A 13,349-nucleotide genomic window follows, 5' to 3' on the forward strand; every position below is an offset into this window, starting at 1 on the left:
GAGCACCTGAACATCCTTACTGCAGAGGAGAAACCCCTGCTCACATTGTCTGTGGCCCATCCAACTCCAGTCCCACCTCCTACCAAGGTGACAGCTGGCAGCTCTCCTTGAGGGAAGAGGTGACCTACGTTTATGTCAAAACCAGCTCTTCCACCAAAGCCACTGGGCACAAGCAGACTGTATTGTCTGCACATGCAGACTTATGCTCCCAAATAAAGACATCCCTTCAAGGTCACAATATGTAACTGTTTCACATAATTTCCTAAAGACAAAGAAAGGTAAGCAAATGAAAAGACATACGAATTTGTTTCAATTGAAAGGCCAAGAGAAAACCCCTGAAAACAGAACTAATAATCACTTAAATAAGCTAGTACCAAATTAAAAGATATAGTAAAATCAACTATAACTAAAATAAATAGTGAAGGAATATATATGAAAATGTGAAACGTTACATTGAAAACATGGTATATGGGATACAGGAGTAAAATTGTAGATTTTAACATGACTACCAGTTTAAAATAAATAGATTTATAGGTAAATGTAAATGAAGCCTATGGTAGCAAGAAATCAAAAACTAGAGAGAAAGAAACATAAGCTACCACTGAAGAAAATCTCCAAAGCACAGGTCAATTCTACCAAACATATAAAGAAGATCTAATGACTATGTTTCTCAGACTATTCCAAAGTTAAAAAGAATGGAGCATCCCCCAATTCATTCTATGAGAGCGTTATTATCCTAATACCAAAACCAAAATGTGCAGACACTATGAAAAAAGGAAATTATAGGCCAATATCTCTGAAGAATATAGATGTAAAAATAGTATTAACAAACCAAACTCAACAATATATAAAAAGGACCATAAGTCATAATCAAATGGGATTTATTTCAGGGATGGAAGGATGATTCAATATTCAAAAATCAATCAGTATAATACATACCACATTAACAAAAGGAATGATAAAGTCTCTACAAGAAAATGACTGGAACTACTAAATGAATACGGTAGAGTTTCAGAATACAACACTGATATACAGAGGTGTGTTGCTTTCCTATACAAAAATAATGAACTATCACAAATGGAAAGAAAGAAAACAATCTCATGTAAAATCACACCAACAAGAATAAAATATAGAGGAATAAAACCTAACCAAGGAGGTGAAAGACTTACACTCTGAAAACTATAAAATGTTCAAAGGAAATCGAACTGTTACAAAGAAATAGAAAAATATCTTGTGATCTTATACTAGTAGTATTAATATTGTTAAAATGTCCATCAGTTCAGTTGGTCGGTCATGTCCAACTCTTTGAGACCCCTTGGACTGCAGCATGACAGACTTCCCTGTTCATCACCAGTTCATGAGCTTGCACAGACTCATGTCTATCAAGTTGGTAATGTCATCCAACCTTCTCATCCTCTGTTGTCCCCTTCTCCTGCCTTTAATCTTTCCCAGCATCAGAGTCTTTTCTAATGAGTCAGTTATTCATATCAGGTGGCCAAAGTATTGGAACTTCAGCTTCAGCATCAGTCCTTCCAATGACTATTCAATGAATAAAATGTCCATATCACCCAAAATAATCCACAGACTTAGTGCAATCCCTCTCAAAATAGCCATAGCAATTTTGGGGCTTCCCAGGTAGCTCAGTCAGTAAAGAATCTGCCAGCAGTGCAGAAGACCCAGGTTCGATCCCTGGGTCAGGAAGATCCCCTGGAGAAACAAATCTCAACCCACTCCAGTATTTTTACCTGGAAAATCCTATGGACAGAGGAGCCCAGTGGGCTACAGTCCATGGGGTCACAATAGTCAGACATGACTTAGCAACTAAACCACACCCATAGCATTATTTATAGTGAAAGTCTCTCAGTCATATCTGACTCTTGGTGACCCTGTGGACTATACAGTCCATGGAATTCTCCAGGCCAGAATATTGGAGTGGGTAGCCTTTCCCCTCTCCAGGGGATCTTCCCAACCTAGGGATCGAGCCCAGGTCTCCCACATTGCAGGCAGATTCTTTACCAGCTGAGCCACAAGGGAAGCCCAAGAATACTGACGTGGGTAGCCTATCCCTTCTCCGGCGGATCTTCCTGACCCAGGAATCAAACCAGGGTCTCCTGCATTGCAGGCGGATTCTTTACCAACTGAGCTATCAGGGAAGACCCATTTTTTATTTTCTATAAACATTTTTTATAGAACCAGAACAAATATTCCTAAAATGTATATGGAACCATACAAGACCCTGAATTACTAAAACAATCTTGAGAAAACACAACAAAACTGGAGGTATGATGCTCCCTGACTTCAGACTACACTACAAAGTCACAGTAACCAAAAGAGCATGATACTGCTACAAAAACAGACATACAGATCAATGTAACAGAATAGAGAGCCCAGAGGAAAACATGCAATACTTACGGCTAATTAAACTGTGACAAAGGAGACAAGAATACACAATGAGGAGCAAACAGTCTCCTCAATAAGTGGTACAGGGAAAACTGGTTAGCTATATGTAAAACAATGAAATCAAAACATATTATTACACCATAGAAATAAGCTTAAAATGGATTAAAGATCTAAATGCAAGACTGGAAACCATAAAATTCTCAGAAGAGAACATAGGCAGAATATTCTTTTACAAAAATTGCAACTTTATTTTTTAGATCTGTCTCCTAAGGTAAAGAAAGCAAAAATGAAGTAAAAAACAAAAGCAAATCAAGCAAACAAATAAGAAACAAGCGGAACCTAATTAAACTTAAAAGCTTTTGCATAGTAAAGAAAACATTGACAAAAGGGAAAAATAACCTACTGAATGGGAGAAAATATTCACTATTGATTTGACTGATGAATGGTTAATATCCAAAATATATAAACAGCTCATATGACTGAAAACCAAAAAAACCCTGCTCAAATAATGTGCAGAAGATTTGGATAGACATTTTTCCAAAGAAGACACACAGGTGACCAACAGGCACATGAAAAGATGCTCAACATCACTAATCATCAGAGAAATGCACATCAAGACCACAGTGAGATATCATCTCATATCTTTCAAAATGGGCTGCCATTAAAAAGACTATAGATAGTAAGTGTTGGCAAAAATGTGGGGAAAAGGGATCCTTTGTACACCGTTGATGAGAACATAAATTGGTGCAGCTGTAATAGAAAACAGTTCAGAGGTTCCTCAAAATCCTAAAAATAAAACGACCATATGATTCAGCAATTCCTCTGCTGGATATATATTCAAAGAAAACAAAAACATTAGTTCAAATAGATACTTGCTCCCCAAGGTTCTTAGTAGCAGTATTTACAGAAGACAAGATATGGAAGTAACCGTAAGTGTCCAGTAACACAAGAACAGACCAAGGATATATAGTAGGTTTATACATGGGATATTTGTAAGCCTTTAAAAAGAATAAAATTCTGTCACTTGCAACAACAGGGATGGAGCCGGAGGATATCATGTTTAGTGAAGCAAGATAGACAGAGAAAGATGAATACTTCACTTCTATATGGGATCTGAAAAAAGGAACAGAAGAATGTGTATAACAAAGCGGAAACAGACTCACAGACATGGAGAACAAAGGCGTGGTTGCCAGCGGGCGCAGGGAAGGGGGAAGGGGCAACGCAGGGATGTGGGTTGAGAGTTACAAACTACTGTGTGTAAAAGAAATAAGCAACAGGCTATATCATACAGCACAGAGAAATAGCCGTTATTTTACAATAACTTTAAATGGAGTATAATCTATGAAAATATTGAATTACTATGTTGTACATCTGGAACTAATATTATTTTTTAATCAACTATACTTCAATTTAAAATATAGATTGAAAGTAAACAAAAAGATAGTGTGCCAATAAGGAGACCTTGGTGAAATTATTGCACACATCCAACTGGCAGTGATGCTACTGTAGTAGGCTATTTTTGGAAAGTAACACTTCAGTGTGAATCAACAGCTTCAAAATACGTATTCTAAATTGACTCTGTAATCTTACTTCTGGGAATATAACCTATGTAAATAATCTTAATAAATGAAAATGTTGCATATACGAAGACAATTTATTGTAGCATTATTTGCAATAGTGAGTAATTGAAAACAATTTAAACAGAATAGGAACGGTTAAATAATAACAATATCCGGTAGTAAAATGATAAATATGAGCCTTATTTTTCAACACAGAAAATGTTTATTATATAATTTTACATTAAACAATGAAATGTACTTGTACCATGCTTTAAATTATATAAAATTATGTTTTGAATGGATAAGTTCTGAGTATAAATAAATAAAATAGCTGTTATTTACTGGAGTGGTAGGATTTGGTGTGTTTTTAGCTTTCTCTTGTGTAAAGCTTCTTTAGTGTTATTTTGCTATATGCACAAATTTAAAATACTTCTTTCAAAGAAAGATCTTGAAGATGCTACCAAGAATTGAATTAAAAAGCTGATAGGTTCTTCCTTCACGGAATCCACCTAAGATGTGTTACAGATATACTTGGCTGATAGATGTAAAGTCTCATTTTTCTCTTCTCAACTTGGAAATCTCAATATTAAATCAGAAAGATCCAGTATAAGGATGTTTGGATGATTTTGCTCCAAATTTCACCTTCTAGGTAGACCCACTGCGGGTTAGAAGTTCATCCTCCAGTTGCCAAACAACTGCTAGTTCAAATAATGAATGAAATTTTCAAAGACAATTGTTACATGACCAGCTGTGGTTTGTATCAGCTACAGAACCACACTGCATTTCGCTTTCTTTGTCCACAAGGGTATTTTATTGTTGTTGTAGCAGAGACCTCCATCTTTTCTAAATTTCCAACAGGAAAAGTAAGTATCAGAGACACTTTTAAGTACATTCATTTAGATGAAGGACAACCTGACCAAGAGCTTGGGAGGAAACTGGGATGATAGAAAGATGGTATCTTTACAGGTAGACAGTTCAGTTCAGTTGCTCAGTCATGTCTGACTCTTTGCGGCCCCATGAACTGCAGCACGCCAGGTAGACAAGTTTCAGCTTATCTAAGGATAGGACTGTGGGTAAGTCAGGTAGTCCTTCGGATCTTGGCCTCTGATCTCATCTGAAAAATTTGGAAAGTAACACCTACCTTATGTGACTCATGAAGATTCAACGAGTTAATGTCTGTAATGCTTTCAGCCCAATATCACCCACACAGGACCCTCTCCTTCAGTTCAACAAATATTTATTGAGCACATACTATCATCCAGGTTAACTGTGAAATGGCCTGGTGGCTCAGATGGTAAAGAGTCTGCCTGCAATTCAGGAGACCCAGGTTCTATCCCTGGGTCAAGAAGATCCCTGGAGAAGGAAATGACTACCTACTCCAGTATTCTTGCCAGGAGAATTTCACAGACAAAGGAGCCTGGTGGGCTACAGTCCATGGGGTCACAAAGGGTCAGATACAACTAAGCAACTGACATGTTTACTTTTTTTTTCTTTTTACCATCATCCAGGCTAACTGGGAAACATACAGCATTGATGCTGGGCCAACCAAGTAAACTGCCCAGCTCACACAGATGGCTTTGTGTTCATGACAAAATTGTGATCTCTGTTCGTGGCTACCTGGCAGCTAAAAGGCAAGTGAAAGCAATCCTGACCCTCTGAAGACTATTGTATACTGGGTGATGACTGCATGACAAGTCAGGGAACAGAGTTTCAGAGGCTCTATCCCTTAATCCAGCGAGCGATTCACACTCTGCAAACGGGAAAACAGCAGCATTTACAGCGGCAAACTCGCAATTAGCAGAACACAAACAGCTAAACCAAGGCCTCATGGACCTAGCTTTGTCCCCCTTCAAGGACTCATTCTCCTTTTAGCTGTGACTCTAGTTCTGGTCGGAACACGTTGTCCACACAGGAATGGGCCGAAAGAACACTTTTCTCTCCAAGTTTCTTTGTATTGTGTAGATAATTAAGATATTTGGTAGATCACCAATCAATCCTGCGGAAGAGTACAATAAAAGGTTGAGGAATTCCGGTTGTGATCTTTTTCCTCCACAGATTCGACGTGTGATTCGGGGCAAATAGCTGAAGTTTTCTGAGTCTTCATGTCTTTGAATGGTTTTATTAGCTCTACCAGGTTTCTATTAATAAATAATCCCACAAGCTAGAAAGGAGGAAAGAAAATGTTGCAGGGAGTCTTGTAAGCCTAGAGGGAAAAAGATGCTACTGAATCTGTAATCCAGCATGTCTTGCACCCAGGCGGTCTCCACAGGTGTCCTGTATTCTGTACTATGCTAAATCCATGCATATGAAACACATTTATATGGCAAATAAAATTTGCTGTTTTACCAACACTTCAAACTCAGCACTGTTGTGTTCTAGGTCTCTTTTCCCATAGTGGGAAAACGTCTGTTCCTTTTCTGACTTCCTGTCTGTTGAGGGAACTTTAATCCCTGGAGCCATTTTCTATTCATTTTGCTTGACAGGCGTCTTCCTACAACATCTTGTGTTATGTATATGTGACCCCTTTTACACCCCTAAGTGTGCACCCTACACAAGGTCTCATTGGTCTTCCCAGGATTTCTGTAACAGACCCTACAGTCGGCATTTCCCCCTCTCCAACCTGCAATAGCAGAATCTTCCTTAATGCCTATTCTATCTTGATTCTCTTCTGATATAAAGATTCAGGTCACTCCTTATTTCTTCCCATTTCAAGTCTAATTTCCCCTACCTGGCCTTTAAGGATCTCTGCAATTATGTCATTGCTCACCTGGACACTCTTTCTCTTTTCGGAGTAATTTTTCTCCTGTTTCACCAGACCTTTTGGTCTAGTTCATTACAGTATCCGGAAACCCCTCCCTTAGTAGCCTTCTGTGTCATTTCTTTCTTTAAATACTGCTAGTTCTGAGGACTCTGTGTTCCTCTTGTCTTTTAGGGACACTCTCTTCTCACAGGGAACAACAGTTGGACAATGTTTATAGATGCATGTTCTCTGATCCATAACTTCTCCATCCTTTCTGCAATTATTTCTTTGTTATGACTTCTGAAAATGATGTGAGCAGACCTCTTTTTTGGCTGTGTTGATAGAGCTATAAAATCAACTCTCATGACAAGTTGGGAAAATTAATCTTCTTTATTTTGTCTAAAACACCTGCAGTGTTCCTCTCAAGCTGCCACCTGGCAGAACAGAAGAAAAAATAATTTTCGGGGCCTCAGAAAGCTAAATCTCCAGGCCTCAAGCCCCAAACTTTCCAGATGTCAGAATGGCTATGATGCCGATTATTATACAAGCAATTTAAGGAAAACAGAGGGGAGCAGAGATCTCCAGTATTCCCTCTGTCCATAATGTCTCCCTGATCTGATGTATCTGTTCATTGCAAGACAGATAGAAGCATAAAGGACCACATGGCCATCTTGCCTTCTCCATTGTGACCCATTCTCCACGTCCTCCATATTCAGAGGCCTAATGAGTTGACTTTGTTTTCCTATATTTGGACATTTATACATTCTATATATGTGTATATATATGTGTTATATATTACATATATATTCTATGTATATTATATACATATTATATGCATATATTAGATATATAATATATACCTGTATAAGTATATGCATTTTAAAAATATATATGTATTTATAATATATAAAATATAAAATATAAAAACATATATACTTTATATATAATGTATATGTGTGTGTTATATAGGTATATTGCATATATTATATATATCACACATATATATACATATTATATTTACATATATATTATACATTGTATATATACACATAAATACATATTATATATATTGCATGTATATTACACATATATATATACACATAAGACATATATATGTGTTACATATATGTATTATACATGAATGTCCAGCATCTTGGAACAGCATTGTTTTCATTTTCTCTCCATATCTCACTCTCCATCCCTAAAGCAGATGCCAGACTTGGTTTTCCAGTCTTCTCTGTATCAAGGTCAGAACCATGACCTAAGCTCCTGATCAGATGTACCACCAGCATGAGACCTGGATTCAGAAGAAAGAGCGTGGAGAAGGAAGTGCTTTCTGCCATGTGTTTCCTAGTGAGCGTGGCGAGCACAGCAGATGGACAGACTCACAGAGGTCTTGGGCACACAGCTGAGCGCCTCTGCTCTGTGGTAGAGGGATCACTCTTCTGGGCCCTCCAGTGGTATATTCTATAAACCTTTCCTTTCCTAAAGATGCCACTCTGAGCCTGTTTTTCTGGCTTTTCTGGAAACTCCACGAACTATTTAATACTCTTTAGTAATTCTGCTTCAAATAGCCAGAATATATTCACTCTAATATCTTAATATACCACCCTTCTATCCCCACATACACATTGACCTTCTTGCCCCAGACACTATTACCTACAATTTTGGAGTCTACATTGATCTTTGATATATGCTAACTAGCAGCTTACAAATACCTGGCTTTAAAGGCCGTCTTGCTCATGGAGTCAGGTTTCCATTTTCTCCTGCCATTATCTCAGAATATTTGCAAGGGGAAAGCACTTTGAGAATAATATCAAAATGTATCATTTTAATGATTTCTGGAAAGGCCAAGTTAATCCTTTTTCCTTGATGTTCTTGTTTCTATGGGGATTGCCTGATGAATTCACTGGCACAGGAAGTCATGTCCTGGAGACTACAGGCCCTTTGCATGTCAGAGGAATGCTAGACTGGGAGAAAACCCCTGCTTCTTTGGGGCATTTCTCCATATCAACTCTTGAGCCTTGCTCTATCTCATTCTTGAACTTTTGCTTCTGTTGACCGCCCCGCAGCCCTGGCCAGGAAAATCCACCCAAGTTCCTGATAATGCTTTCCAAAGCACATGTCGTTCCCAGTGAAATAACACCACATTCCCTTGTATCTTCCCTTGGTGACTTTAATTCCCATTGACTTCCCTATGTTTTGTGTTCATTTAGCACTTAGAGTTGGTGCTGCACAGTTTAGCACTTAATCATTGTGATACGTGTCGTCAACTTGCAGGAATAAATCTTTAGAGAAAATACTCTGAGAAGTGCAGTTGCCTAATCTACAATTCAGAATCTTTAAGTTTTTTTTGTTTGTTGTTTTTTTTTTTTTTAAATTGAGGTACAATTGAGTTACAATGTTGTGTCAGATTCTGGCGCACAACAAAGTGACTCAGCCATGGAGAGATGGATAGATGGATAGGTAGATTCTTAATGCTCTTTTCCATCGTGGTTTATCAGGATGCTGACCATAGTTCCCTGCACTACACAATAGAACTTTGTCATTTATATATTCCATATGTAAGAGTTCATATCTGCCAGTCCCTAGAACTCAGAATTTTGATTGTGACAGAGTTAATTAAGCTGACTCTTTATGCATCATAATAGAAATAATACAAAGGGGCTTGTTTCTTTATCTAAGAACTCTAGGCTTGTATATCTCTACCTTGAGGCCAAAGTCAGTAAAATGTAAAACACAAAAATGTTCAAAGAAGAAACTTAGTATGCAGGCGCTTTTGCTGATGACTCCAGAAGCATTTCAGAATACATTTAATGCCTCAGAATCTTTATTTAAATTTGGGTGATCTTTGTGTTGTAGATATGCTTGAGTGGCAGTTAATAGAGAACTCCAAACAGCCGAGTTTACTATTTGATTGTTTTGACAGTTCTGGATCCTCATCTTACAAAAAACAATGTAATCACCAGCCCCTTCTCCATACATAACAACAGGAATGGCCTTCAATTGTTATTCCAGAAGCATGGCTGGACTTTCCCACAGAGTATCAAGGTATTGGGAATCACATGTCTTTTCCCCTAGACTGGCCCATCAAGCCAAGATGAAAAACAGTCAGCTTTCGGTTTTCTGTTCTTGTTTGTTTTCTGTCCAGCATGCACAGAAAAGTCACTTAAACAAACTTTTGGATTATGTTTTCAAGGGCATCATTCTATTTCTGCCTGCAAAGCATTTGGGAGCTAGTTGTTCCTGGGCCCCAGGAGCCCATTTTTATTACTTAAATGTGAGTGTCTTCACAGCAAAACAACCTCAAACATTCAACCCTGGCCCCTCAACCCACCACCATTTGCTAAATGAAGCAAAACACCATAATGGTCTTAATGATGTGGATTTATCTCTTAACTGTTGTTTTGAGATCACAACAAATCATTAAAATCATTAAGTCTCCTGGCTAAATTAGAGTGCAGATCTTCTGGAGCGCAGGGCCAGTGTGGTTTCTTCCATAACACTCTCCCTCTACCCCTCTCCACATCTCATAACCTCATCACTATTCTTCTCAGATTTCTTCCACGTGGAAAGAATTGGCTTCATGTATTCAAAGTTACACTTTTAAACAGCTTCGTTACCTCCCTGCATGCTCATTCCTCCCCCGTCCCCCAGAGTTACTGCCCTAAGAAATGTAGGCAGCAGAGAGCTAAGCGAAGGGGTTTAGATCAGTGCTGACTCTGGGATCCAGCACAGCAAAGGGTACCAGAGGAAAGGAAATAGCCAGCAGGGTTGTGCTTGCCTCTCCCAGCTTGTCTGTGCTCTCATCACTTACCTTTGGTCCAGCAAAGGTGGAGGAGATATCACAGACGCCACTGTCAGAAGTAAATGAGGGTGGAATTGGGACTCATTCTGTTTCTTCTTAGGTTTGTCCCTTACTCTCTGCCCAGTCCCACAAAAAACGGCTGTAAGGACGCAGGTCCTCAGTTTCTGACCCAGGAAAAGTGGGAGCATGAAAACCATGGAACCTGAAAAACAAGGCTCAGGAAATGGATGGGGTCTCTCAAACCTATATATACTGAAGTTTGCTGCTAAGCTGCCAAGTCGCTTCAGTCGTGTCCGACTCTGTGCGACCCCGTAGACGGCAGCCCACCAGGCTCCGCCGTCCCTGGGATTCTCCAGGCAAGAACACTGGAGTGGGTTGCCATTTCCTTCTCCAATGCATGAAAGTGAAAACTGAAAGTGAAGTCACTGTGTCATGTCCAACTCTCAGCGACCCCATGGACTGCAGCCCACTAGGCTCCTCCATCCATGGGATTTTCCATGCAAGAGTACTGGAGTGGGTTGCCATTAGGCATGCCCATTTTTTAGAAGATCTTTATGTGGTACTCAAGAAGACTGGGGACAATATTCACTCATCTCTCCTCTAGACAAGAAGAATAAATGGATATGTATAATGCAGTGAAGAGCTGGTTTAAGAAATCCACTGCCTGATAAGGATAGTGAGTTAAAAAGGGTTTAGATTAAACTCAGCTGGATGAAGTGATTCAAGCTTAGCTTACACTAACTGCTGAGCTAAGTTACTGTAACACATAGATCAGTGCTGGTCAGCCACAAGGAGATGTCCCATTAAAGACTGTATCTAACAATCTCCTTGGGGGCCTAGGATTTTCCAAGCTGAACCCACTTTACAGAGAGGTTAATTTTGCATCTAGTAACTAATGTGCTCTCTGTATAGTCAAAGCTCATCTGTTACAAAGCAGGGGCACCCAAATTTCTGAAAATTCTATAGCTTGAATTTAGATGCTAAGGTTATGTGTGAAATCTAAGTGTATGATTCACTCTTAGGATGAAAAAGTTGGCTTAAAACTCAGCATTCAAAAAACTAAGATCATGCCATCCAGTCCCATCCCTTCATAGCAAATAGATGGGGAAACAATGGAAACAGTGAGAGACTTTATTTTGGGGGGCTCCAAAATTACTGCAGATGGTGACTGCAGCCATGAAATTAAAAGAAGCTTGCTCCTTAGAAGAAAAGCTATGACAAACCTAGACAGCATATTAAAAAGCAGAGACATCACTTTGCTGACAAAGGTCCATCTAGTCAAAGCTATGGTTTTTCCAGTAGTCATGTATGGATGTGAGAGTTGGACCATAAAGAAAGCTGAGCACTGAAGAACTGATGCTTTTGAACTGTGGTGTTGGAGAAGACTCTTGAGAGTCCCTTAGACTGCAAGGAGATCCAACCAGTCCATCCTAAAGGAAATCAGTCCTGAATATTCATTGGAAGGACTGATGTTGAAGCTGAAACTACAATACTTTGGCCACCTGATGCGAAGAACTGACTCACTGGAAAAGACCCTGATGATGGGAAAGATTGAAAGCAAGAAGAGAAGGAGATGACAGAGGATGAGATGTTTGGATGGCATCACCGACTCAATGGATATGAGATTGGGTAAGCTCTGGAAGTTGGTGATGGACAAGGAGGCCTGGCGTGCTGCAGTCCATGGGGTTGCAAAGAATTGGACACAACTGAATGACTGAACTGAACTGAGTGAGGTACTTTTGCTGCGGACGCTGTCCTGGCCAACACTAAATGGTAAACTCCTTGTCCCGTGGAGAATGACTAAGCTCAACCTGTGCTTGTAAGGATGGTGAATTAGAAACAGTCATAAAAAGGGGGAAAAATCAGCCTACTGGAGTGGTGAGAAACTCTTAACTCCCTTCCATGGTTGGCAGTTTCACCCATCTCTTCTCCAATGGGCTTCCAGAAGAACTGGAGTGGACATTAAAGCTCCCTTGTGTGTTAATTACATTCTGTGAGCCCAAGTGTGTGTGTGTGTGTAAAAGTTCATTTATATCTAAATAGAAGAATCTGCTCTGAGCTGTATCTTCGGTACTGGAAAATTACTCTTTTATCAGGCAAATTCAAGGGCCAAATGAAGGACGACAGAATATAAATTCAATGACATTTTGTAGACAGGCAAAGTCAAGAGGATGAGAGGCTGTGAGCTGGGCAAAAGGAATATGTGTCTACCCAAAGCTGCTGCTTGTAGGAGAGAGAAGCGTAAGGTGAACTTAAAGGGTGTTGGTTTCCCACTTCAGAGCAGTTCTACATGCAGCCTCAGAGAGAGGGATGTCTGTGTTTGGCACATCCATCTGAGTTCGTTTCTCTGGGCAACCTGGGAGCAGTTGCTTCAGACCCATCTCTGTGGGCAGGTCTCACAGGACGTGACCCTGCTACGTCACTACAGATCTCCGATTGTCTTTGTTGTGCTTTTTCTCAGTTCCAGAAATTGTGAGAAAGAGAATGAGGCAGAGAGAATTGGGGGAGGGCGGAAATACATTTAAGGGTAAATGTCCCAAGTGGCCCCTGTGTGGGGGCTGCTCCAAGCCTGCCCGTCCACGCCATGCCATCCCCATCACGCCATCCCTTGTCATTTTCTTGGGGAGCCTGAGTACTCGGAGGCGGTCACCCTTGTACAGTGAGGCCAAAGGAGCCGTGAGAGGCAGCTGGTGGGCAGTGTTTATAGCTCAGTCATCCCACTGGGGCTGCCACATGACCCCAGCGTGCAGCTCTGGGGGGCGGGCACAGGAATCCCTCAGCAGATGTCCTCCTTTGCTCCAGAGCCTCTTCTGGGCCAGCCCGGGTTAGCATCTGCTGCCCT

Source organism: Capricornis sumatraensis, chromosome 14 (assembly GCF_032405125.1).
Source record: "Capricornis sumatraensis isolate serow.1 chromosome 14, serow.2, whole genome shotgun sequence".
NCBI lineage: Eukaryota > Metazoa > Chordata > Mammalia > Artiodactyla > Bovidae > Capricornis > Capricornis sumatraensis.